Below are 27729 nucleotides of genomic sequence, written 5' to 3' on the forward strand. Positions count from 1 at the left end.
TAACCCACTCTAACAGACACATGCTGGTATCTTTGTGACCTCAGTTTTTATTGCCATAATAAGTAAGCATGTTGAATATCTTCTGATGTGCTTGTTGAATTGATCATTGATTAATCTTTGTGTAGTAGCCAATGCATTATGAATATGAATGTATTATATTCATTGAATACAGGCTCATGTATTCAATGTATTATCTGCAGCTGAAGGCAATATTTTAGAAGGTGGTGGAAACTGTTAAGAGGTGGACATAGCTGGAGGAAGTAGGTGATGGGGTTGTACTTTTACAGAGTGTACCTGTCCCCAATGGCTTCCTCTCAGTCTGCTCTCTGACTGCCATGAGGTAAGCAGCTTTTTCCTTGAATGTTCTCCAGCATGGTACACTGTAGCCAAGTGACTATGGAACAATATCTCTGGAGCCATGAGCCAAAATGAAGTTCTTCACCCTTTTTTCCTCTTGGTTATTAAAAAAAGACTACTGGACTACTGGAGAAGTGGTGTCACTGCTTGAGTACACCTAACTATGTGGAACACTGGCTTACAGAAAGAATTGGGGAAAGTCTGAGACAGGGGCACAGAAGGCCAGGAATGCTGAAAGTATAACTTAATGGGTGATTCTGGTAGAAGCTGAAAAGACTAGTGTTGACAGAAGAGATGGCAGTGACTCTAATGGGAAACAGAATTATGACCATTCACATGCTATTCCAGCAAAGATTCCTTTACATTTTTTATACATCCTGAAACTCTGGGAAGGGGAGCACTGAATTGAAAGGGAACCAACTAGTTGATCTGCTTGGGGAAGTTTTCAAGGAAGCACAGTGTTCAGAGTACAGCATGCTTATTGCTGACTGCACTTAGCCAGGTTTATAATAAACACTGGGATAAAAGCAGATAAGATTTGAAACCCTTACAGCTTGGGAATAAAAGCCTGTAAAGTGATGGCTAAAGAAATATAGTAGAGCTGGGCACTGGTGGCTCACGCCTTTAATCCCAGGACTAAGGAGGCAGAGACAGGTGGATCTCTGTGGGTTCGAGGCCAGCCTCCTCTACAAAGCAAGTTCCAGGACAGCCAGAGCTGTCACACAGAGAAAACCTGTCTCAAAAAAAAAAAAAAGAAAAGAAAGAAAAAGGAGGAGGATCAGGAGGAGAAGAAGCTCAGATTTCAGAGAAAAGTCTGCAAAACCAGGCAATGGATGACAGTGTTAGAGTCTATAATGGTCCTTTCCTTGAGTGGGTGATTCATGAATCCATGATGGCAAAATCTAACCAGAAATGGAGATGCCTACAATGTGGAAAATAACATGATTAGGGGATGCCTGCCAAGAAAAAACTGAAGGCACTGAGCAAAGCCAGCCCAAGAAAGATGCCACATAGGCTGTGTCTAGCAAGGCTATAAAGATGAGATGGCCCAAGCCTACTCCATCTCATATCACAACATCTCGTACTGCAGATGCAGAAGTTCTGCAAGATTCAATGTTTGAACTGTCAGTTACTTTTGCATAACTGGGACCAAAGTTTCTGGCATAAACAATCTAGGGGAGGAAGGACTGAATTTGACTTGTGCTGTAAGAGGAGTCAATCCATCATGCTCAACTCTATTGTTTCTGGGTCTATAGTGAGATAGAGTATCATGGTAGAGGGGGTGTGTCCTGGATTCCATTCACCTCCTGATAGACAGGAAGAAGAAAGAGAGACAAGGAAAAGCCAAAGATATCCTCCAGGCCCCACCCACAGGAAGCCTTTCTGGTGGCTACTTCCTAGCCGGATCATAACTTGATAGGTTTCAGTCTTGCTTTGGTCACGTTCTGCCTATCTGATGCCATCCCTCATGTTTGAAATGAGTTTACTTTCTCCCGTTGTGTGCTGGAAGTGTATATTGTTCTCTGCAACTTTACAGGTGTTTGTAGATAAGAGGTGGCGTGAGTCTCAGAAGAGACTTTGTAATGGGACATCTGGATAGCACCGGGACCATTAAACTAAGGGAACTTGTGAAGATGAACTAACTGTGTTTTGCACTACAGCATCCATGAGCTTTGGTGACCAAGAAAAGAATGTTAGGGCTGAATTTGCAATGTCCCCACAAACATATATGTTGAATATAACTTACAGGTGGTAGAGCCTCACTGGAGGAAGGAGGTAATTGCAAGCCCTGGAAAGTCACATCTGATTCCCTGTGTCATTCCCTCCCCCATTTCTGACCCTTGACTTCCAAAGAAGTGACGCTTTCCCCCACTACTTTCTTCCACCATGATTATCTACCTCACTGTAAGCACAGAAACAGAGAGCCAAGTGATCATGAATGAGAAACTCAGAAGCCATGAGCCAAAATAAGCTTTTCTTCTTTAAACAGTTTCTCTCAGGTATTTGTCACAATAACAAAGAACAAATAATAATTAACACAGAACTTTGTCATTCATCCATTCCATAGTAGACTATTTTTCTTTTATCTTTCCTTTATTTTTTCTGGAGAAAGGGTTTCTCTGTGTAGCCTTGGCTGTCCTGTAACTCGCTCTATAAGCCAGGCTTGTCTCAAATTCATAGAGATCTACCTGCCTTTGCCTCCTAAGTACTGGGAATAAAGGCATGTGCCCAGGTAGACTGTTTTCTTGTGGAGCTATTTATACTTTATTACTACAAATCTTGATCAGGTATTTATTTTTATAAGATTTAATTTCAGTTAAACTAGCAAACTTTAAAAATAGTATCATTACTATAAACCCTGAAATTTTAAAATTAATGTTTTAATGAACATTGCCTTTAAGGAACCTCTGACTTAAAAAAAAAAAAAACTTGAAGATAATATCCACTTTCTTAGCATCAATTTTTGTTTCATTCTTTGTGCTTAATACTTTTGTAGAAAAAAATATTTTTAAACACTTTGTAGTACTGGATAATAAAATTCTGCTTCAAGTTATAGTTTATTCTATAAGAAAATCATCTTCAAGGTAATTTTTTTGTTTTAATTTTCTGTAGTATATTTTTTCTTCTGTGAAGGGTTTGATATATCAGCAAACATATTTTGGCATTGAGTATCCTAAGGTCCCTATTGCAACTACTCAAGTACACCATTCCATGATAAATTGTACCGTCATGAACAATACGTAGGCAATATATAAGTGAATAGGTTGGATGAGTTAAAAAACAAAACTTATTTATAGGGAAAAGTAGTAGACTGGATTCATAATCCTGGCCCATACTGTAGTACACACACACACACACACACACACACACACACACACACTATAACAGAAATAACATTAATAGCATTTTTTACAACTTACATTCCCAACGCTTTTCTCTAGGTACAAAAATGGTAGAATTCTGTTGTTCCTGAGGTCAATATTTATGTGTAACTCCAGTGCCATTCAGTTAAATTTACAGAGAGAAAAAAAATCTGTTGTAAGATTCTAATTGTGGTTAACTCTCATCAGAAAGGACAAACATCCTCGTTGCTCATAAGTGAAATTAGGTGGATCAATTCAACCTCACCAGTCGTCATGAAAATAGTCATTTTAAATGCCTGTAAGTCGAGGAGCAAAAATAAGGTGTCTGTGTTTAAAGAGCAACCCAACATCTAAAAAAACGTTACCTTGAAAAAGTAGGTTATTGAAAAAGTGCCTATAAACTTGCAAACAAATTACTCCAATAAGCCAATTCTTTTAAATAGTCTCTTTTGTACTATCCTTTATATGACATAACACCAGAGATATTTCATGGATGTTCAGTAGTCACTCTATGAATTTAAATTTCTCTAACATCGTTTACACCCAAAACTCACTGAACATATGACACAGTATTTTACTAATTCCATGTTACCACCTCAAATGGGTTCCTAAGCTCAAACCCTTGACTTCCTTCATTCTACCATGATTCATTCAATCTCTTCACAGAAAGCCCCCCTACTTCTAGAGGCCACAGGATAAATTCACCACACATGGTGGGGCATGCCTGTAGATATTGGACTTGAGAATCAGAGGTAGGGTGATTGCAAGTTAGAGACTAGCCTGGGCTACACAGACCAAACTGGGGTACATGTTGAAATCTTGCTTCAAACACCAAAACAATTTTTAAAAATTAAATAAATAAAAGAATACACTAGGTGTGGTGGTGCACGTCTTTAATCCCAGAAGAAGCAGAGGGATCTGTGTGAGTTCAAAGCCATCCTGGTCCATATAGTGAGTCTAGACTAACCATAGTTATATAGTAAGACCCTGTTTTTAAAAAAAAGTTGAGAAAATTGAGATTAAGACTTATTTGGGGCAACTCATTAACTTTCTGTTCTGGAAACATCAGTATAACTAGGGGTGTCTTTCTACTCTTAGGGTGTTTTTGTTTTTGTTTTGTTTTATCTTACCACCTGTGACTTAAATTCAATGTTTACTTTTCCTTGTCATAATAAAGATCAGTGATATTTCTGAAAGCAAATCACTAGTTTTATAAAATTTAACTTCTTTGCAACATAAAGACCTTAGAACATAAAATATCTACCTTGTATTCCAAATTTCACATAAGGAAAGTGAAATTCAGGGAGGTCAAATGCTGTGCTCATGTTTACACAGGTTTTGGATTTTTGTTGTTGTTGTTTTTGTTTTTTGAGCCATACTTTTGAGTGTGGAAGACAGAACACCACAAAATGAAGAATTTGTAGTTTTGTATAAAGACAGAGGCATGTCAATCTCAACAGTAACAGAATCCACACCATCCACTATGCTTCTGAAGAACAGTGGACACCGAGGAAGACTGGAGCCTGCAGGACTAAGGTCTGATTTCCCTCTTTATGTCAACAGAATTTCCAGGACAACAATCCACTTAGCTTTTGTCCTGATAGACATGTTGAACACTCAAGCACTCCAAGTGCGTATCAGGAAAAGCCGATCAAAGGGAGGATGATGGAAAGTCCAGTCACAGCACAGTAAAGAGGAGGGGACAGTTGAGAACTGCAGGAGTGAGTTGAGGCTGCCCTTTGCAGTGTCAACCTGTCTCTGCCATAGTCATCATGTTATTTCCTTCTTTCCAACAAACATATAAAGATACATGCTATATAGGGAGAAAAAAGTCAGAATTATGTCAAGAAAATAGCCTTTCAATTCAATGGTCCTCAGTTTGGTGTTTTAACTTACATATTTTAAACAGGCATAAGAAAATGTTTGAACTATTCAAAACAAAAGAGCTGTGAGAGTCCCAAACACCAGAACGGTGGGGGTTATTTCACTCTGAAATAACTGACCATCTAATTGCAGCCTGTTTCTTCCGGATTTTCCATGAGCCCCCTGGTGCAGCCTCTTCACCCTCCAGTGGCACATTCTGTCAAATGCTTCCCACGTTTGTCATCAAAATGTTTTGGCAGAAGCATCATCTTTAGGTTTTGACATAATTCCGAAGAGAGACTTTTTCAATTACTACTAATGGAACATTATGCTCCTCTTTGGGAACTTCTGCATGAATAAAAAGGGTCATTAATGACAGCTACTCTCAGGCGGAAATATGAGTCAGTGCTTGGTGCAAGGTGCTTTTTTTAAAGCACCCGGTAATTTCCCACTCCTTCACCACCTCTGCGACTCAAACAGCCAGTTATTGAGGTGACTATTATAAAGTCGGTGGTATTGACTCTCTGCAGGTGGGTGATATTTATTCTTCAGTGCTTTGTTTCTCAGATTACATAATAATGTCTCACCCTCTCATAATCCTTTTCATTCTCAAGTGTTTTACCAGTTTGGATACTCTCTGGCATGTGGTGGAAGGAACAGCTTTTTGTAGTACCTCTGTGACTCACTTTCATATGTGGACGGCAGACTGGAGGTTTTGCAGCAGCAGGTGAAGAAGGTCCACCTGCTCACTGTCCTAAGGGATGACCTTTGAACAATGTTTTTGCCTCTGGAGTTGTCAAGTAAATGTCTGAGCCCAGGTAAGAGAAAAAAAAAAAAAAACAAGCATTTTAAAGACTTACTTAGTGAATCTACATGATATTCCCACCTCCAAGCCAACACTGTCAGGCCCATGAAATTACAAAGTATTCAACTGACTCTCATGTTCCTGAGACAAATGAACTGTAGCTTACTGCTTACACCACTGACTCATAACCTCTTTTCCTTAATGTGCTTAAGTGTGCCAAAAAAGGAAAAACCATTTCAGCTAAGTACAAATCTTAGTAGGTAAAACCCCTTACATTATAAACTGATAACACCTAAAAGAAGTACAGATGAATAGTGTGATTAAATAGAATAATACTGCATCAACTATAATCTATAGAAAAAGTAGGCCAACTACAAACTCTGGGACTTACCAACAGTAGCCATTTGTGTTTGACATGACTCCTAACGCACCAATAAAAAATAGCACTTTGCCAAAACTGGCAGTGGTCTTGAAAATGATGGGCATGTTAGTTCACTGCAAAGAAAGGTCTTGAGTCTCCTCTCCCTATTGTCTTGAATAAGAATTTTATAAAATGCATGCCTTTAATCCCAGCACCCATAAGGCAGGCGGAGGTGGATCTCTGTGACTTCAAGGCCAGCCTGGTCCACAGAGCAAGTTCTAGGACAGCCAAGAGTACACAGAGAGACCCTATCTCAGAAAAAAAAAAAAAAATTAGATAGGAGAGCAAAGAGATAATTTGTCATGTCTACAACTCAGCTGCAATATAAGCAGATAAAAGCATTCTAGGTAATTGTGATTTTCTTCATGAGTATTAAAAAGACACAAGAAATATCATTCTGGTCAGAACTGCAAAGGCTGAAAGACAAGTCATGTCTAGAGTTATATACAGTACGATCGATAACAACACAATGGAACAATCATTATGGAGATAGGTCACCTTATAGGTACTATCTACTAAACATTTATAGGAAAAGTCACAGAAATTCCTCACTGGTTTTTCCAAAATACATGAGACAAGTCACTAAGTATTTTGTCCAATAATCAAGTATTACAAAGACCAAAACTAGACAAAACACTAAAAAACTGCAGGACAGTATCTCATCAAAATGTACTTGAGGATCTTCAGTAAAATATTAACAAACCAAATGCAGGAACATACAAAGAGAATCATACACCAAGACCAAGTGGGAATTACCCAAGAAATCCATTTTGGCAAGTTTCACATTCAGAAATAAATTAACATAACATAGTAGAATTGTTTCAGGCTGCCCAAACTACAGGATATGATCCTATATCCATGCACATGCACACAGCAGTGAGTAGACTCAGTAGGTTTTACAAAAGAGAACAGGAAATTGGGAGGGAAAAGTCATGAGGGAGTGTGGGAAGAATTAGAGGGGAGGGAATGGAGGGAAGATTTGATCAAAACACATATGTGCACATATGACATTCTCAAATTATAAAAAATATTTACAGTTCATCTTTAAATGTAAAAACAAGATCTCAACAGGCATAGAAAAAAATATTTTGATGAAATCCCAACATCCTTTCAGGATAAAAAAAAAAATATTCAAAACCCAAGAAGTAGAACTTGTTCAACCTGACAAAGGAAATCTGAAACCCACAGTTAACAACACACTTGATGGTGAGAGAGACAATAGCTGACTTCTGCCAGAAGACAGACAGAGATCTCTGCCCTTGCTAAGATAATCTACGTTTTCCTGGAGGTTCCAGTCAGGGAAACTGAGCAAAGAGGAGAAACAAAAGAATTCATGTTGAAAATTAAGAAAGGAAAGTTATTGCTATTTTCAGATGATATGATATTACTTAAAGAAAATCCTAAAACATGCATACACATTATTACCACTAATTCATGAGGCAAGATGGCAATATGCAATACTGATGTGAAAAAAATCAATTGTATTCCAATATATCTGGAGGCAAAAATCTCAAACTGAAACTTGGAAACTAATTCTTTTCATCACAGAATTGAGACGAAATAAAATGTTTTAAAAATCTGTTTAACAAAGTTTAAACAAAAGTTTAACAAAGACTTTTGTGCTGTGAAAAGCACAGGTCATTGTTGAAAGAAATTAAGGAATAAATAAATGAAGAGTCACCCCGTGTTTATGGAGCTGAAGAATTAATACTGTTTAAATGAAAGGACTCTCTCAACTGACGGATAGCCTCTATGTAATGTCTACCCAGATGGTTTCTTTGTAAACACAGGAGAGCCAATTCTACAACTCACAGAGAACTGCTAAGGACTTAGATATTCAAGTCAATCTTAGCAAAGAACACAGCTGGAGAAATCATGTTTCAGCACAAATTTACTACAGTTTTATAGCACTATTGAGGTGTAACAACCCTTCAAGAGATGTTTCAAATAAACACACAAACAAACAAATAAATATTAAAATTCTCCAATGAGTATGACTAAGGCATGCTCCAGAACCCCCACACCATGACCCTTCCCACCAGGATTGGCTATAAACTTTATACTGCACCTGTTCCTACCATAGACCCTGCTAGCATCATTGACTGGATCTTTTGCAGAGCCCTTTCCTAATCCAAGCTGCTGCCATTGGTCAGTCTTCTATATCAGAATCTATAGGCCAGAACAGTCTTTCTAGATATGGAATATGATATAATCCAAAAGCCTGTAAGATACTGTATTTATTACTTGGCAGTAAACATGCAACATGAGGCAACTTGTCCTTTGCTTTTTGAAGGTGCGTGCATGTGCGTGTGAGTGTGCATGTGCGTGTGCGTGTGCGTGTGTGTGTGTGTGTGTGTGTGTGTGTGTGTGTGTGTGTGTGTGTGTGTGTATGTGGGTGTGTGTGTAATATAGGCAGGTTCCTTCAGAGGACAGAAGAGGGCATGCTTATTATTTCAGTTTTGAACATGAGAGAAAAGCTGTGTCTGAGCTCCTACTTAGTCTGTGCCTTGATGACAATTTTAATTCCACAGGCCTAAGACCCAATGTAAGTATTATCTCTATTGCCAAGTAAGTCACTCTCAATCACAAATAGGGATATGTAAAGATGACCACTGGTTGAAGCTGAAGTCATGGCAGTTTACTGTGTAAAGGACTTTTTCTAGGACTCCATCTGTTACCTGCTCTTTACAAATTCATGCTCTAATAGAAGGTCATTGTAACTCTTTGGGTACATTGATACCAACAAACACATCCTATATTCAATATGTGCTTTCCATGGGTTCCTTCATCTTAGTAAATGACTGTGGGTCCATTTTTGGAGAACGGATTCAAAATCAAGAAAGCATTTCTTTGCCATAGAGTTGCAAGGTTTTGCACTAGGAAGCCAGACTCCCCTGCTCACAGATCTGAAAACTCTCTTTGACACAGAAACTAAATAGAAAATAGGCAGTTTCAAAAATTATATTTATTTTAGTATTTTATTCACATTTGTGTGCACATATTTACACACACACACACACACACACACACACACACACACACACACACGGATACCTGTAGAAAAGAAGGCTTCAGATGCCCTGCAGCTGGAGTTACAGGCAGTTGTTGGTACTAGTAACCAAACAGGTCATTTTGGCACACAGCCCAAGCGAATGTTCTGGAGTTCAAGAGGAGATAGGTTTAGCTCTTACGAGGATGACCTATCTCTTCAATGGGAAGGTCTCAGCACTCACATGGGAGAAATATTACTTCTTGTTCCTAAGGGTTGAGATATTGTTTTGAGAACCAAAGTTGTGGTGGTTTGCATAGGAATGGCCCCCACAGACTCATGTGTTTGAATACATAGAGAGTGGCACTATTAGGAGGTGTGGCCTTATTGGAGTGGGTGTGGCTTTGTTGAAGGAAGTGTGTCACTAGTGGATGGGCTTTGAGGTCTCAGAAGCTCAAGCCAGAAAGCTGCCTGCCTTCTTCTCCAGCACCATGTTTACTTGCATGCCACCATGCTTCCTCCTGTGGCAATAATGGGCTAAACCTCTGAAACTGTAAGGCACCTCCAGTTAAATCTTTTCCTTTATGAATGTTGCCATGGTCATGGTGTGTCTTCACAGCAATAAAACCCTAACTAAGATGAAAGTCCTCAGAAATGTCCACCAAAATGTTCCTATCTTAGTGCCCTAAGTCTTCCAAAAGGTAGGTTGTACCTTCTATAGAGCAGACCTATTTAGTTCATTTTGTCAGGTCCCTCCAAATATCACCAGATCCTGAATCTACCATCTTGCTGTATAAGGTTAAAGAATCTTCATAAATCACTCTTGGCCTTTGACAGTGCACACTGTCGACTTAATGTCCATTTTCAACAATTAAGTACAACTTAGCCACAGCCAGTTAGCATGACTCTCCTCGAAGGCTTTACTCTATCCACCCTTTCAGATGAGTATGCCAACAAGGACACTCTAGCCACCCAGTACTTTTCTTCAGATATACAGATGAAATGTGTATTAGTTGGGCTGCCACACTAACCTAATGCGGTCCTCTTCTCACCTACTCAGGATGGGATTCTCCTTGTTACCTGAGCAGAGAGTAAATCTGTCCTTAATGCTGTAGAACAGTGATTCTCAACCTTTCCAATGCCGTGACCCTTTAATACAGTCCCTTGTGTTGTGCTGACCCCCAACCATAACATTATTTCCATTGCTACTTCATAACTAATTTCGCTGTTGTTATGAATCATAATGTAAGAATCTGTGTTTTCTGATGGTCTTAAGCAACACCTCTAAAAGGGTCTTTCCACTCCCCCAAAGGGGTCACAACCCACACATTGAGAACCACTGCTCTAGAGCCTCCTCAGAACTACTTTCATCAATTTAGGCCCTGCAAGAAGCAGATGTCAAAATGGAATGGGAGGTTTAAAACCTTCATCAGAGGAGACACCTAAGAACAATAAAAAGAGAAGGGAAGCCCATATGTGACAAAAAGACATCTGCAGGTGAAGAGAGGGGAGCCAATACAACAGACTTATTGGGTAATGAAGTTCTTGAGAGTTTCATGCAGAGCCATCAGCCCATGCTGTCCAGTAAAGGAAGGGTTCAGAGGAAATGGGCTGGTTCTAGCAGTACTTCTTTGTTCTGTCAGAGGCTGGGGCAGCTTCAGACACAATACCCAGTGGTTGCAAAGGAGCAGTAACTGAAGGAAGTCAATCAGCTGTGCTTCTTATAATTAGTTCTTTGAAAAGGAGATCCAACTGGGTATCCCCAAAGCCACCAAACAATACCTTTGTAAATATGGTACAGTCCCATTAGATGCTTATTGAACTGCTACCCATTGCTCTTCCCCTACAGTCAGTTACATACCAAAGTCATATTCACTTAGCATTTAGAAAGTCGGTCTTGGTGTTAATACAAATGAGTATAATGACAGAGTTTATCCAAGTGCCTGTGAGGATACTGGCAAAGTTCTGGGTTGTTACGCCAAATGGGGTGGAGTATGGTGCTGGGTCCAGTGGCCAGGGTCAGACAGACATGAGTGCCCCATGGGAAAGTCAATGGCTATCTTTTAATGCATGTCCTTGGTCAAGGGGGTGAAAGTCAGGGGGTGATTCTGTTGTAAATCTTGCTGGTGCCAAACCAGGAGCAAGAAAACTGGGTTTGTTAATGGCTAACATCATATCTTTCTCTGACTTCTGCTTCTAAAACATAAACACAAAGTAGGAGCACTCCATACCCAAGCTCTTCTCCCCTCAGTGACAGACTATGCTGACTTATTAATAGCTACCAACAGGCAATCCAATGAAAAAAAGTACACTTCATGCTAATCCCCCCATCAGTTGAGTGTCTTTCATCACCACTGTGTGTGTCTCAAGTCCACATGGTGTTAGTCTGTGTGCAACACACGGGCCCCATCCTCACAGAAGGAAAAATGGCTCCTTATTCCAGGATGGCATTAGGCAGCCCTGATCGTGCCGTGTGTTAATGACCTCATTAGATTAGAATCTGTGCTAGGGGGCTTAATTTAAAATGACTCTGATTGTCTTCCAAGTCCTTATTATGAAGAACTCTCGAGGGAATGGCCAAAGTCAGTTTGCCTGATGGAAAAGGGAGCAGAAGGAGATGGTGTCCCTTTCTTAGCAACCCCATGAGGCCACAGTCACCACAGGGATCCCAGGTTAAAGTCAGTTCCTAATGTTATTGTACTGGCATACTCTCCACAATTCTTTGAGTGCAAGCTAGAAAAAGAACCATTCATTAAACCAGAAAAGAGAAATCCAGGGACACAGGTAGCCTCAGACGTAGCTGAATTACAGAAGTAATTTCTGTCCTTTTCTCTCCTCACTCTTTTCTTCCTCCTTTTCTTCTCCCTTTCCTTCTTTATCTCCCCAACTCCATTCCTCTTTCCCTGACTCCAAATTCTTGCATGGGATGACTACGGTAGTCTTTTGGAGAGCATCATCTGAATGTAAGCCAATTACGGTGGCCAGGAAGAGGAAGTAGGAAATTCTTGGGACATGGGAGCCTAGCCTGGGTTACCTTCTCACCAGTTAAAACAGATGGGGTGAGGGAATCCTGGTTGAACCTCTCGGACTAAGAATGAATAAGAATGAAATTGTGGAAGAATGAAGGAAGTAATAATCAAGCAGGCTTTCACCAGAGAAAAGATGCATGGATGAAAGAAGGGGTTAACTGATCTCTAAAGTAGTCATCCAATGAGAGGTGGAAACAGTCTCACATCTCGGGGAGTTAGGGCCTAATGAGGACAACCTTAGCACATTTGGATAACAACAGAATTCAGTAAAGTCTAAGAAGCTAAACATATTGCTTTAGGCTCAGCAAAGGCTGGAGGGCTCTGTTTGAAAAGAAAGCCTGCCTGAGTGCTCATCCCGGGGGAGTGGAGCTGTGCATTATGAATTTGTTCGAGAAGTGTCTTTTAAAAGGATGGATGTGTGCTAATAAGCTAACCCACAAGAGTTGAGACAGGAGACAGCCACAAGCTCATGGCAGCATGACCCTACCTCAAAAACAAAATCAAATAAACAGATTTTTCAGCCATAAAATCCTAAATTTCATTCCAGTAGCTTCTTCTTTGAACTAAAGCCAGTTTAAACCCTAACAAAAATACAATAAGCTAGCATTTGTTAAATTCCTCCTTTGTGCCTGGATCTGGGCTTCATAGTTTCCACATATTTGCTCATGAAATATTTATGCCAGTTCTTAGAGGTAGGTATTCTCATTGTCCGGAGCTTACAAATGAGGAAAGAAAATTTCCACCTATTAAATGAAGTGGCAAATACCCCGGAGCTAATAACAGATGAGGGGGATTCAAGCCCACAGAGGCTGACTAGGCATGTCCTCTCAGTCTGGATGCCGTTTAGCTGTTCTCAACCTCGTTTGCATATATAAATGGAAATAATAATACTGTACTCACCCCACAGGGATTTTATGAGAATTAGATAAGGCCTGTGAAACATGGAAGGCATCCAGTGAATAGAACAAGACATGCATATGTGTGAAGGAGTTATAGCATCCTTTTATGTGATAAGAAAAAAACAATGAATTTGAGTTAAAGGGGTTTGGTTACATGTCATACACGCTCATTTTATTAGCTTTTTAACCATGGACAATTCATTTAACTTCCTCAAGCTGATCTCCCTTTTATCTGTGAAGCTGGAGTTACAACAATGTGAAAAATGTGTATGTTTGTCTTAGGAAATGTTACCTAAAATATAGTTTAGAAGGGTATATAAGGCGTGAGGAGACAGGAGCTAAAGGCTTTTCGGCAGAAGCATCCCTTTCAGCTAAAGGCCTTTTCAGGCTGAGGAGCTGGTGAGGTAAGAGGTAGTGGTTGTGTCTTACTCTGCTTCTTTGATCTTTTAGCTTTCACCCCACTATCAGGCTCTAGGTTGTTTTTTTGTTTTGTTTTGTTTTGTTTTGTTTTATAAGACCGTTTAGCAATTGGTATTACATCTGGCGTCCCACTTGTGGGGCATGAATTTATGAAAAAGCTGCTTGCCTGTGGCTTTGAAGTCCCCATGTCATCTCACCACCACACTCTCAGCAGCTCAGGCCTGAGCTACATCTCTACCCTGCCTGGGTCAGACTCCCTAACCCGCTGGCTGAGTTTTGTTGCAGCCTCTCTGCAGCTCCAAAAACCACAAGAGTTAGCCATTTTCAGACACTTCCCCCATGTAGATGGCTGGATCTTTCACTTCTATCCTCTCCCAGTGGGTTTTTGCCTTCTCTGAGCCCCCTCCTTGGGCTGCTGCCACACTGTCATCTGAATCGTCACTGTCAGAAGATTTGGTGAGTCAACTGGAATTTCTTAAAGGGACGAATTAGTTAAAAGAAAGTTTTCCCCCAACATTGAAAAATGGGAAACATTTTTACAATAGAAGGTATTTGGTCTCTGACTATACATTAAATGATCTGAAAATGGAACAATTAAATGAGAGGATAATTAATGTTGATGGAATAGATGTAATGTCACTTATAAATATGATTTCTTTGATCATTTTGTTTTATCATTAAAAGAGTAGGTTAATATGAGTTCTAAGATAGAAGTTTTAGAAAAACTTGTTAAAATAGATCATAGAAATATTCAGACCCAGACAAAAGAATTTAAAGGAGAACCAATATCAACATTGCATTATAAGGTTACAGAGAAGCAGCCTAAGACTTTCCTACAGTCAATCTTAATCTATCTAGTAACCTTATAGGAACTACCCAGTGATAGTTATCCTTCAATCTTAATCTATCTAGTAACCTTATAGGAACTACCCAGTGATAGTTGTCCTCAAGGCCATGTAAGAGCTAACTAGACTCCTGCACAAATGTTTGATTTGAGGAGATTCAAAAAAGCAATAGTCTCATGTGGCATTTACTCATCTTTCATGAAGCAGATGTTAAACTCATGGTCACCTTGTAATAGAATTGTCCCTCAAGACTAGAGAGATTTGGTTACAGCAGTCTTAGAGGCTGGTCCCAAATTACAATGGAGGTTCTGGTGGAAAGATGAGGCTAAGACAATTGAACAACAAGGTACAGCCCTCCCCTCAGAAACAGGATTCATTAAGAGAGGAATTGGAGAGTGATTGCATGGCAGTAATGTAAGAATGTGAGAAGGGGTGGGGAGAAGGCAGAGCAATAGATAGATGTGCTTCCCACTGCTACTATAACAAATGGCCAGGAACCTAGTGGCTTAAAGGATACAAATTTATCTCATTACAATTCTGTAGATCAGAAGCCTGTTGAGAAGTCTCAGCAGACTAAATAAAGGTGAAGGCTGGGCTGGTTCCTTTCAGTGGGTCAGCTGCAGGATCTGCTTTCTCATTCATGTATAAGCTGCTTTGTGAGGAGTAAAGGGGAATAGAAGAAAGACACACATCACCAGAGCATAGACCTTGTTCCTTGGAGTAATACAGTATAGTCATTATGGAACTGGAAATTAAACCCCTAGTGGAAAAATATGGGCATATTTTAATTATTAACAAGTCTGTTAGAACATATGCCCAGACATACAATGTGCATGTAAATACAGATAGGTATCATCCACACAGTGTATCATGATTTGACTTAGTTCCATAGTGAAGCCACACTGTCCTGCTGTGCTCTTTGTGTACAAGTGTTCCAGGGTTGTTTAGAATCCAGGATTGTCCTTGTGCAGCAATCTCATTCTTACCTCTGTATCTTATCTGAATTGAGGTAGAACCAATTAAATCCCTTCCAAGAGCTGATTTCCAACAGATATTTGGACAGGTAGGACAATATTTTGCCTGGATTTGACACCAAAGAAATGTCATCCATGTGTCAGCTGCAACCTAGTGGCAGAGAAGATCATGGCCTCTAGCATGGCATCAGCATTTCTCTTAATGACCCCACGTGTTCTGTGGAGAGAAGGATGACAGCCCAGAGCTCTGTGGAATCGAGGGCCTTAAGGGCAAAAGAGCCGTTAGTCTTGTCAGGAAGGAATGACTTCAGCCATGTTAGGCCTGAGGCCATATCGTTATCTGCCTTGCTTTGCTATATCTGGCTCACTTAACTGGCTCAGCAATGCACACTTTTATTCCATATACCTTTCATAACGGAAATATAGATGGCTGCGATACACACACACTGGGAAGCTTGTAATTGCTCTGCAGACCATAAGCCAGCATGACTGCAGGGAAAAGAAAAGGGAAGTTCAGGAAAACAATGTAGGTTTACATTCTCGTCCGCACCATAATGTCACAGAACTCAAGTAAATCATAATTGACTATGAAGTTTATTCAGAACCTTCTGCAACTGAAAATAAAGTGCAAGGGGCTAGGGTGATGGCTTAGTCAATAAAGGTCATGAGGGTCAGAGCCTGGATCTCTAGAAGTCATGGAAAGTCCAGTGTAGTACTGAATCTGGTATACTGCTATAAGCCTCTAACCCCAGCACAGTTAGACAGATCCCTAAAGCTCAGGTGCCAGCCTGCGTAACAAATAGATAAACTTCAGTTTCTTGGAGAGACCCTGTCTGAAAAATTAGAGTTGGAGAGCATGCCAACTGGCTGTCCAGTGCCAAATAGTCAGCCCAGAAAACATACATACAAGTAACATTGTATGGACTGAACAGGTTATATTTAGGAATATACAGATATGTATGTATGTATGTATGTATGTATAATGTGCATGCAGTAACAATTAGTGAAGAAAGAGATCATGAGTTTTAAAAGAGTGCAGAGAAGTATATGAGAGGGTTTAAAGGAGTAAAGGGAAGGAGAAAATGTTATAATTAAATTATAATCTCAAAAATTAGAGGTAGAGAAAAATTAAAAACATCTCATGTCTATCTCCAGTCTCTGTGTATGTGAACACATACACTCACATCCATACATACTGGGACCCACATATATACACACACCACACACACTGCAGCACACACAACACAATACATATATGCATATATCAAAAAGTTATAAAATAAAATAAATTAAGCACAGGCATGTGCAAATCATGTATTTAAAAAATAAAGTACATACCAAGTTATCACAATAACAGTGTCAATTTTATTCACTTTTATTCTGATAAATAATCTTAAAATGGAGGTGAAGGAGCAGAAATTGGAGAGAACCTGGAAAGAAACTGGAAGTGCATATAAACTGCCCTGTTCTTACCTGGGTAGCTGCTACATAATTATAAGTGCAAAGAAAAACACAAAGAAGAAAAAAATCATAGGTCACATTTCTCAGAGGGAAAAAAAAAAACTCCAATTGCATGTATACCAATGTTCTTTAGGTATACAATCTACAGGTTGCCCAAGGAAGCTAATTTCCCACATGTTAGTGATATTTATTGCCCTAAATTCAAACTTTAGTTAAATGTATCTTAGGTTTTGAATTGCTAGAACTGTGAAAGGTTGTCTACCTTGGGGACCAAAATAGAACATAGAGGAGGCAGAGAAATGGAACAAGGGGACAGATGCTTCTAGCTCCCATACCTCTACAGGAGTTCTGGTGTCACCCTCATCAAGGAAGTTCCATTTGCTTATGGAACAAGGTGAAAAGAAGTTACCTTTATCCTCCATGAGAATTATCCAAAGGAGAAGTGGGAGGACAGGAAATAAGCAGGTACAGTGCATGCATAGTGTGACCTGCAAAGTACACAGAACACAGAGCAGAAGGGGGGGGGGGGGGAGTACTTACCATGAGCTGGAGGAATCCTCACCGGTTTACAGAAGGGCTCAAAGAAAGCAGGACTGTGGGAGAGAAGCTTGGCTGAAGACAAGAGGGATTTTCAGTAGCTCATCAGTAGAGATCTTAGGGGAAAAAACACAACATACAGATTCTTCTCTAGGGTGTGTGTGTGTGTGTGTGTGTGTGTGTGTGTGTGTGTGTGTAAAACAACAACTAAAGAAGAGATCACGGATTTGGTGGGAGGTAACATGGGAGGAGTTGGGGAGAAAGAAGGGATAGAAATTGTGTAAATACAGTACTATGTATGAAATTCTCAAAGTTATAAAACTCCAAACTAAAAAATGAATGAACAAATTTTAAAGGTAAAATAACAATAGTAATAATAGTATGTAGAGAGCCTTCCTGGGAAGCTTGCTTTCTGGTGCATTGGCTAAAACTTGGGTGAATCCCTTGCACGAAAATTGTCAGTAAAACCTGACATCACTCTTCAAAGTGTCTGGCGCTGGAGTTGTGCCTTTATGTCCCCTGACTACAGAGGTCAGACCACTCTGGACACTGGCCACAATGAGATCACAGAGAGTTGATTCATGAGGCCACTTATTACAAAAAGTAAAATAGTTTCCACTTGAATAAGCCAGACCTCCTCGGACATCTCTTTCTTGCCAGACCCTGGCAGTGTTACTGACTTTGTCTTATCAGACAAAGTGCCTGGACTTGGAATTAATTACTAAGGAAAAAGGAATGTAGCATTGGTAGAACTTGATAATTATGAAGCAGCCGTGCAGGTTCCACGAGGTTGGTGGCACGGTCACAGAATGTGCCTGCACAGCAGCATACGCTTTTGGTGACAGTTTTCATCTACATTGTCATTGAAGCCTGAGTATAGGTAAGTTCAAGATCACAAGGTTAAAAAAAAAATAGGATTATGTAAATGATAGGGCTTGGCAGATTCACTGTGTACTGAGGCAGAGAACTAGGATTATACACAGTACTGTTCACTCCTGGTATGGTAGCCTTTCTGGAAAGAGTCAGAAAGAGAGAGACAGAGAGAGAGAGAGAGAGAGAGGTAAGGAGAGGGAGAGGGGGAAGAAGGAGGAGGAGGAGGAGGAGAAGATTAGGACAAATAGAACTGGAAGTGACAAGCTGGTGTAGACAATAAATTAGCAGGAATGCTGGCTTCCACCATGTTTTATCACATGTGACTATTGAGACACTATCAACCTAAATAAACAAACAATTGAACTTGCTTCCACTACTATAATAAGAAAACAGTTCTGCTCGGTGTGGGGTGTGTTGACTGTTCCTCCATCTTTCACCCTCAGGACCAGTTTCTGCATTTGATATGTGTCTTTCCCCAAGACCTCCAGGGGGAACTGAAATTGATCTTTAAGTAAATGATTTGGAGTTAGAGATTTCAGTCAGTGGGAGAGCACTTGCCTAGCAAGCACCAGGCCCTAGGTTAAGTCCTCAACACTGAAATAAGAGATGGGAACAAGAGAGAACATACACAGTGAAATTCTTAGTGTGATTCTTAAATCAATACATTTTTTTCTTTTTCTTTTCTTTTTCTTGTGTGTTTTTTATTTTGTTTTGTTTTGTTTTGTTTTGTTTTTTCAAGACAAGGTTTCTCTGTGTAACTTTGGGCCTTTCCTGGAACTCGCTTTGGAGACTAGGCTGGCCTCGAACTCACAGAGATCGACCTGCCTCTGCCTCCCGAGTGCTGGTATTAAAGGCATGTGCCACCACCACCCAGCTCTTAGATCAATACTTTAATGTGATATCACATTAATCATGAGGAAATGTCATAGCATGTGTATGCTATTTAACATCTCTGGATGACTTTTGGATGAAAATCAAAGCTATAATTTATTGAGTTAACATTCAGAGCCTTGTGTAGATCCTCAACCCAAACTTTTCCTACACAAATCTCCAAAGGCCTGCGGGTTTCAGCTCCTCCATTGATGAGTTAGACACCATATGCAGCTTGAAAGTTCACACACAGTTAACTAAACTCATATATTTATAAAATTACCTACACTGAATTATTTTGGGTTTGCTGTGTTTATTTGTTTATTTTTAAGTTAAGTGTTTTGATTCAGAATGTATAGAAAACCCTAACACAGGTAAGATAGGGGTGGTTTCTGTGCCACACTTCTCATATATATATATATTTGAGACAGGGTCTCACTATGTAGCTCTGGCTGTCCTAGAACTTACTTTGTAGATTATGCTAACCTCAAACACACAGAGATCCACCTACCTCTGCCTCCCAAATTCTGGGATTAAGGATGTGTGTCACCACATCCAACCCCTGATTCTTCTTAAGACTGACTGATATATTTGGCAACTGAGGCCCTCCTTGGGAACTGTCTTCTCTCACAGAATGGACTAGATTATAAACTTTATCCTGAAGTTGCATTCCAGTGGTTAGCCAACATTTTTCTTGGAATGACATGATAGTAAACATTGTATATTCTGTAGACAGTATGGATATTATCACAACTATTCAAAATTCCCATTATGGTAGAAGAGTAATCATACATGTATATGGTCCATGACCATGATCCAATAAATCTTTATTTCCAAAATTACATGGTAAAAATTTTTAGTCCTTAAGCTATAATGTGCTAGCTGTTCTTCTGTTTTCTAAAAACTTAATGCTTACATGATTAATATTTGATATTATATCAATAATAATCTCTTTAACCTGATTGTCCTCTCACCTAATAGTTGACTGAGTAGCTGTTTATCTTTATGAGTTTGTGAAGGACAAATTGAAAAATTCTTTAAGAGTTAAGTTAGGCTGGACTGAGGCTGTTATTCAGTGACAGGATATTTGCCGAGTGTGGCTAAGGCCATGAGTTCAATCTCTAACACAGACACAAAAAAAAGTTCAGTTGGATTGTATCTACTGGGCCCATTTAATTAACTAGGCCTTGAAGCATATTAATAGAAGGATGCTTAACTAAGTCCTCTGCTATAAATTAAAACTACTTTGGGTGTTCATGTTAACTCAGTCAGAATGGCAAATATCAAGGAAACAAGTGATGACACACATTGATGATCATGTGGAGGGAAAGCATCCTTTACTCACTGTTGATACGTACAGCCACTGTGGAAATCACTTTGGATGAGTCTCCAAAAGCCAGAAGTAGAAATGATATAAGACCAGCTACACCACTCCTAAACATAACCCAAAAGATCTACATCCTATCACAGAGATATTTGCACACACATGCTCATTCCTGCTCTTATTCACAATAGCCAGGAAATGTAGCCAGTCTAGATGTCAATCAACTGATGAATAATGAAAATATGGTGTGTCTGTGTGTGTAAAATTTATTCAGCTGTAATGAAAAATGAAATCTGTAGGGAAATTGTTGGAATGGAAAAATACTATACTGAGTGAGATAGCCCAGAATCAGAGAGAGAAAAGCCACATGTTCACTTCTCATGTGCAGACTGACTTTTGTGATTTCTTTTTTTTCTAAGATGTATTTCTTTATTATGTATACAGTGTTCTGTCTGCCTGGCCAGAAGAGGGCATCAGATCTCATTATAGATGGTTGTGAGCCACTATGTAAGTGCTGGGAATTGAACTCAGGACCTCTGGAAGAGCAGTCAATGCTCTTAACCTCTGAGCCATCTCTCCAGCCCTTCTACTTCCTATGGTAGCATGTTTAACTTGGAGTGCGTATAGAGGCCAAGAAGATAGAAAAGGCCCATTAGAAGGGGCATAGGAGGAAGGCCTTGAGAGAGGAGGGTTAGTAGAACAGAGATGAGATGAAGGTAGAAAAGGCAATACTAGAGGTGGAAAAGTTTAAGTAGGGAGGGGATTATAGGGTAGGACAGAGGAGGACAGAGGGATGGAACCAACACTAAGCATGAATAAAAAAGTAATATAAAGATTGACTTTATAAACTTATTATAAATATAATTAAGAAAAAATCGAACATGGCTTCCCTGCCAAGGTGGATAAATGCCCCTTTCAGAAGACATAAGCTATTTAACAAAAATTCCGGTGCCAACTATGAGATAGATAACTATGAGTTGTTGGTCAGGGAGGCCCCAAAGATCCCCCAAACAATACAAGCTGTTGCTATTGCTCTTAATTTCCCACCAGAGCTTTATGGTAACACCCTATTACTGAAGACTGTGTATTCTTCAGTCACAGGAAATGGATAAATAAATCTGGAAGTGAACTGGAAGCTTCCTCCCTCCTGGCTAGCTTTCATAGCAACAGAAGGTTGCTGTGCAGACTGCTGGAAGAGAAAATTCATCAATAGTCTTATTGAGTTGTGACCTTGGAAGCTACAAGGACAACCTACCAGGTAAGATGGTACTCACCTGGTGTGACAGTGGCATGAATGTTATAGAGGCAACCAAACACTTCCTGTGTGCATTTGAGGCCTGCTCCACAAAAGAAAACTCATAACTGATTCTGTAAACCTCATGAAGAGCTAGTAGCTGGAAAGACTATCTGTCCTTAAACAGAACTTACTAATATTTTTTTTTTCTAAATGTGTGTGTGTTCAGACTGCTTTCTAAATGCTCATGTTTATATCCATAGGAAAATGCTGCTCTTGGCCTTCTTCAGAGAATCTTATTACAGTGGGCAGCAGTTATGCAAAGACACGTAACTGGTCAAAGTGCTAAAAATAAAGGACTATGAAGTGCTCACCCCCAAATGAGATATCTATGTTATCCCCTCTAAAGCTCAGAAAACATTATAGAAGAGGAGCGGGAAAGAATGTACAAGCTAGAACATTGGGTGGTGTGCTTAAAAAAAAAAAAAAAACACATCTTCCAGACACAATAAGACCATAACACTCGGGGTGGGGCACTTAGTTCAGTGGTAGAGTGCTTGCCTAGCAAGCGCAAGGTTCGATCCTCAGCTAAAAAAAAAAAAAGACCATAACACTCATGAACTCACTGTGACTGTAGTTACCTACACAAGCTTGCATAGGATGGTGCCTGTCAATATTTCGCTGTAGACACAGAATGGTCTCATGTGTTCCTGCCCCTGACTAAAAAGCCTAGTGATAGTTAATGGTTAGTAGCAGAAAGAGCGTCACTTTCTTCTTTGATATAGCCACCAATAAGTTGCCCAGGTCCCAAGAAATAACCTCCTACCTCTGTCTGTGAAAGCAACTGTGATCAAACTCGATAGGTCACACAAACAAAGAGAAAAAGTAGGAAAGTGGCTTGTTATACAGAAGAAATTTTCAGCAGAATAACAGAGGATGAGAAGAGGATAACATGAGTGAAAATAACAAAAATTCATTCTACATATGTTGAAAAGTATTAATAAGTAAAAATATGTATTCAATCTAAACATAAAGATAAAGGTGTAGGGAGCTGGAGAGATGGCTCAGAGGTTAAGAACACCAGCTGTTCTTCTAGAGGTCCTGAGTTCAATTCCCAGCACCCACATGGTGGCTCACAACCATCTGTAATGAGATCTGGCACCCTCTTCTGGCCTCCAGGGACACATGCAAACAGAACACTGTATACATAATAAATAAATAAATCTTTTTTTTTAGAAAAGATAAAGGTGTATATAAATTATATAGGATATTATTTTAATGTGTGTTACATTTGTTTATGCTATGGAACATTTGCTTTAATGATGCAAAGATGTGTTGCCTTCTTTTATGTTGCATTTGTTTAATTCTGTGAAGCTGTGCTACTTTGCCTGTCTAAAACACCTGATGGTCTAATAAAGAGCTGAATGGCCAGTAGAAAGGATAGGTGGGGCTAGCAGGCAGAGAGAATAAATAGAAAGAGAAATCTGGGAGAAGAGAATAGGATATTGGGGGGCAGTCACCCAGCCACACAGCCAGCCAAGGAGTAAGAATGGAAGTAAGTGAAAGAGAGAAAGAGTGAAACAAACCAGTTACATCCTGTCTATGTGAGCTCTTTCAACTCTTTTGTCCCAGAGACATATACTAATACTGAGACTAAGAAGAATCAGCAATGGCTGGAATCTTCAGAGATCTGTACTCTCTTCTTAGCTATGCTGTTTGGCTACATGACACTGGATATGGTTTTCTCTGCTCTGACTTCATTTTCTCATATATAAAACACATTTGCTACACTAAGCTTCTTCGGGGTGCCTTCTAGATGCTTAGCAGTGTCCCCAGCAATGTCACCAGGCAGCCATCTCCGTTTCAATGACCTTTGCCAAGCACCAGAATTTGTCTGGAATCCTGGAAGAACATGACCACTAAAGCCTGGCCCCTTTTTCCCTTCCCCAGAATTCCAGAGCTGTCTTTCAGCTGGGAACCTTCAGCTTGGTGGGAATTGTGTCGATTCAATAGAGGCAGCACAGGCTTAGAATCAGGAGCTCAGCATGCTGTGTGACTTCTCTATAATAGGAGGTCCTTGCTCTAAGAAGGAAGCATCTTCTACACAAAAGCCCTGGGCAGCAAGGGTCCCTTAGTCCTTTTGGTATATCTCCTTTGGAGAAATGGATCAACTGCTGGAACAGAAGTTTTAGGGCCAAAATAAGAAACTGTTAGCCCCTTCTGAGTCATAGGGACACATGAGAAGAGAGCTGTGATAGAATAGCTCATAAACTAAGGAGAGGGTGGGTAGGAAAACGGAAACACAGAGAGTACCAGCTGGGGAATACAAAAGGCTTAATAGAGCAATGATTTAAAACTATATGCCTTTTTAAGGAAAGCAGATTGAAATTCCACAGAGCTTCAATTTTCTTCTAAATGCTTGTGATTTCAGAGACTCCCTGGGGTACACGCTTCCTCTGGAGAACTTGCAGCATGATGGAAGCCATGCCCCACCTGCTGCAGAGGGAGATGATGTGCACGCTGGTACAGACTAGGGCAACCCCACAGTGTCACAAAGGAAAGCAAACCGATGCTTCTAACAGGTAGGACACAGCCACAGGACCATGAGCAAGCTCCATGGGAGGCTTCTAAGCTTTCTGTGTTCCAGACAGTCTTCCTTTCACGGCAGTCGTCAAGGCAACAGAGCAAAGTAAGAATCAAAGGCCAAATGGCATCAGCCTAACGGAATGTCTCAACCTTCACCGACCAACTACATGTGTCCTTTCTCATGCCTGGCCACAGCATCCAAGATCTAACCCCAGATGCGAAGACAGCAGGATGCAGAGACAAGCATATACCTCCCATGGCTTCTACAGACAGGGCCTCCCCATAGACTGGTGAGGAATTTGGAACCTCCTGAGGTGTTCTCAAGTAGACCAACCTTTAAAAATAATCTGCTATTTTTATCCAGTCTTGCAATTTGAGTTTGGATACCAGTTGAAGTACATGCCAGCTAAAAAGCTTCAGGAAACCAAGTTTTTCTTTGTTTCCAAAATAGACTGATCATTCCTAATGTTTTCCTTACTCCAAATGTTGAACATTGTGAACACTGAAATTAATGTGGACCCGATATCATGGATCCATGTCCTGAGCAAAGCAGATGCTTTCAAGTTTACCAAACTGTAAACAAGGGAAAAAAACAGTTTTCCTCATGGGAGACTAGTTCTAAGACCCTCGCAGAGAAGAAAACCCACAGATGTTCACATTCTTTGAGTAAAATTGCTTAGCAATTGAGTATATCTGTGAATTTCTCTCATATACACTAAATCATCTCTAGATGACTTCAGGTGCCTGATACAATATAAATGCTAAGTGTGCATTTTCTATACTATTATTTAGGTAATAACAGAAAGGTATCTGTACATATTTAGCTATAAATATGATTTTGTTTTCAAGTATTTTTTGGTGAATGGTGAATCTACATTCTTCCATGGGTGAACTCAGAGAGAGGGCTTGCTGTACTCATAGTGTGGTACACTCCAACACAGCTCCTGAGTGGAGAGCTTGGCCCTCTGAAGCCTAAGTAAACAGAATTGTGTGCTTTTATGAATGTTGGGAAGAGCCACAAGACACACCTTATTTATTGTCTTCACAGTGGAAAAAAAATGCTGAAGAAATCTTACAATTAATTCAATATTAAAATAAATAATTAGTTTCTGATTCATCTATGTGATCTAAGCACACACTCGAAAAATGCCATAAAATGTATAGTTTTGTTTTGTTTTGTTTTGTTTTCAGGTTCAGTGACAAAGACCATTGGAGGCCTGGCCAGAAGTGCCAAGAGAATGGCCCCCCTGTCTGCATGACTCATGACAATGTAAGTCATTCTTTAAAAATGCCAGCCATCTGTATTCTGCCCAACACTCAGCTACTTTTTCAAACTGTCTTCCCTCCCACTAGATGACACACTTCTAAAGGGAAGGGACAATGTCTAAACCATTTTGGAAGCCCTCACACATATAGTTTCTTATGTACATTCTTCATATTCTTCATTAATTTATTCAACAAACACTGACTTGACACATCCTAGGCCAGGAGTTGTACTGATACTTGAGATGTGATGGTGAATATAGTCTTTGCTTCGCCAGTGTGCTTTCTAATGAAACACACAAATCAAAAAATGATGGACATGAGGATGAAAACAAGGCATATTAACAGTAACAGCTCATGTTTCTTGGGTGTTCCAGAAACCACCAAAGATTTCAATAGTTCATTTACATCAACTCATTAAATTCTCACTGACTCCATGACCTGGCCTAATATGTTCCCTTTTCCCCATTTTACAGATGAGGGAATTAGGAAACAGAAGAATGTTGGTAATTTACAGAGGTCTCAATGCTAGCAGTGTCAAGGCTGACCCTAAACAGAGGCAAATCAGGCTGTTATGTTTTCCAGCTTCTGAAAAGCATAAAGGGGACCCACTGAGAAGGGGACAGTCAGTGAAAGCCTTTCTGCAGAGACCTTTGAACCGATACCTGCAGACATCATGCAGTGGCATAAAAGTCCCTTGGTAGACATAGATATGGTGAGCAGATACAAGTGGTTCAAGGCCCTACTGTCTGACTCATGAAAGAAGTTACTGAATGAAAAGATTTGTCAAAAAAAAAAAAAAAAGAGCTTCAAATAACAGGCCTGGAGATCTAACCTTTTGGGTCAGGCTTTTGCACACTCTTCCTGGTGTCTGTGTTTTCCTACCCATGAAAAGTAATTACTAACATACATGTACATCTCGGACAGATGGGCCCTATGGTTCAGTGAAGATTTACTCATCAAATCAGCCCCATCCATGATCAGCCCCTGTCAGAACTAAGTGTGCTGTTGTGGAGTTCTTTTCTCCTGGCATGACATGGCCATTGTCGTCTTGAAATAAATGGAGCTAGGATCACTCTCATAAGACCCTCCCAGGATTGTGCCCAGTAACATCATCTCCTTGGGGAAATGAGGGAGTGTATGCAAGTCCCCACACCTCCCCAAGATAGATGAGCAAGAGGGAGTGTGGTATGCTGAGGAAGTAGGGGTCTCTTCTTCAGAAGCAAGGCTGCTGCTTTGTTGCTGGTAAATAAGCCCTTCCCTGCACTCTTGTAAGTCACCCCAGGGAAGTAATTGGTTCACCAACGTATACCTAGGTGGATTGGTTTCCTTCTTCTGTTGCTGCCCTCTCCATCTGGGGTGCGTAGAAAGAGAGTCCTCAGGAAGCGCCAAGCAACAGTAGCTCCAACAGAATACACATGGGCTGTGTTTGGTAGTATTGTTTCCCTTGGAAAAGCACCATGGTGGGTACCCGCATGACGCTGAGGATGGCACAGTAGGAATAGGCCACTTAGCCCAGGTCTGAAAGACTTACAAACTTTGGGGTCGGATACACATGGGTTGAAGCTCACCTTACACCACAACTAGCTCCTCCACCCAGAACATGAGAAGGCAGCTTAGTATCTGTAGGAGCCAGCTTTCTCTCCAGTAAAATGGAGGTGAATGTAAGTTCATTTGCCAAACTGTGACTATGTCAGTGTGTGTGTGTGTGTGTGTGTGTGTGTGTGTGTGTGTGTGTGTGTGTACTGCAAAGAGAGTGGTGATGGGTACAGAAGGCATATGGAATGGTATTCCCTTCTCTGGCCCCTGCCATCTGAGGGTCACTGAGCCTCTTCATCTGAAAGAAAACAAACACAAGTGACCACAGAGGCCACCAAGGAGAGAAGCCAAGCACAGATGAGATTCTAGGTTATCTCTTATATCTCCTATGAAGTCCATGGGCACCCAAGTCATTTGTGCTCCCATTTCAAGATTTTAAACTATTCTTAAAAAGTTCTCCAGGCTCTTCTCCTACTCTATGGGGTAGCCACCAGGTGTTGTCAATTACACATACATTGTCCTGTTTCTAAATGCCTCTCACAACAATCAAGTAAGAGGAGACCACTTACTCTCTCT

This window comes from Onychomys torridus, chromosome 11, assembly GCF_903995425.1.
Source record: "Onychomys torridus chromosome 11, mOncTor1.1, whole genome shotgun sequence".
NCBI classification, from domain to species: Eukaryota; Metazoa; Chordata; class Mammalia; order Rodentia; family Cricetidae; genus Onychomys; species Onychomys torridus.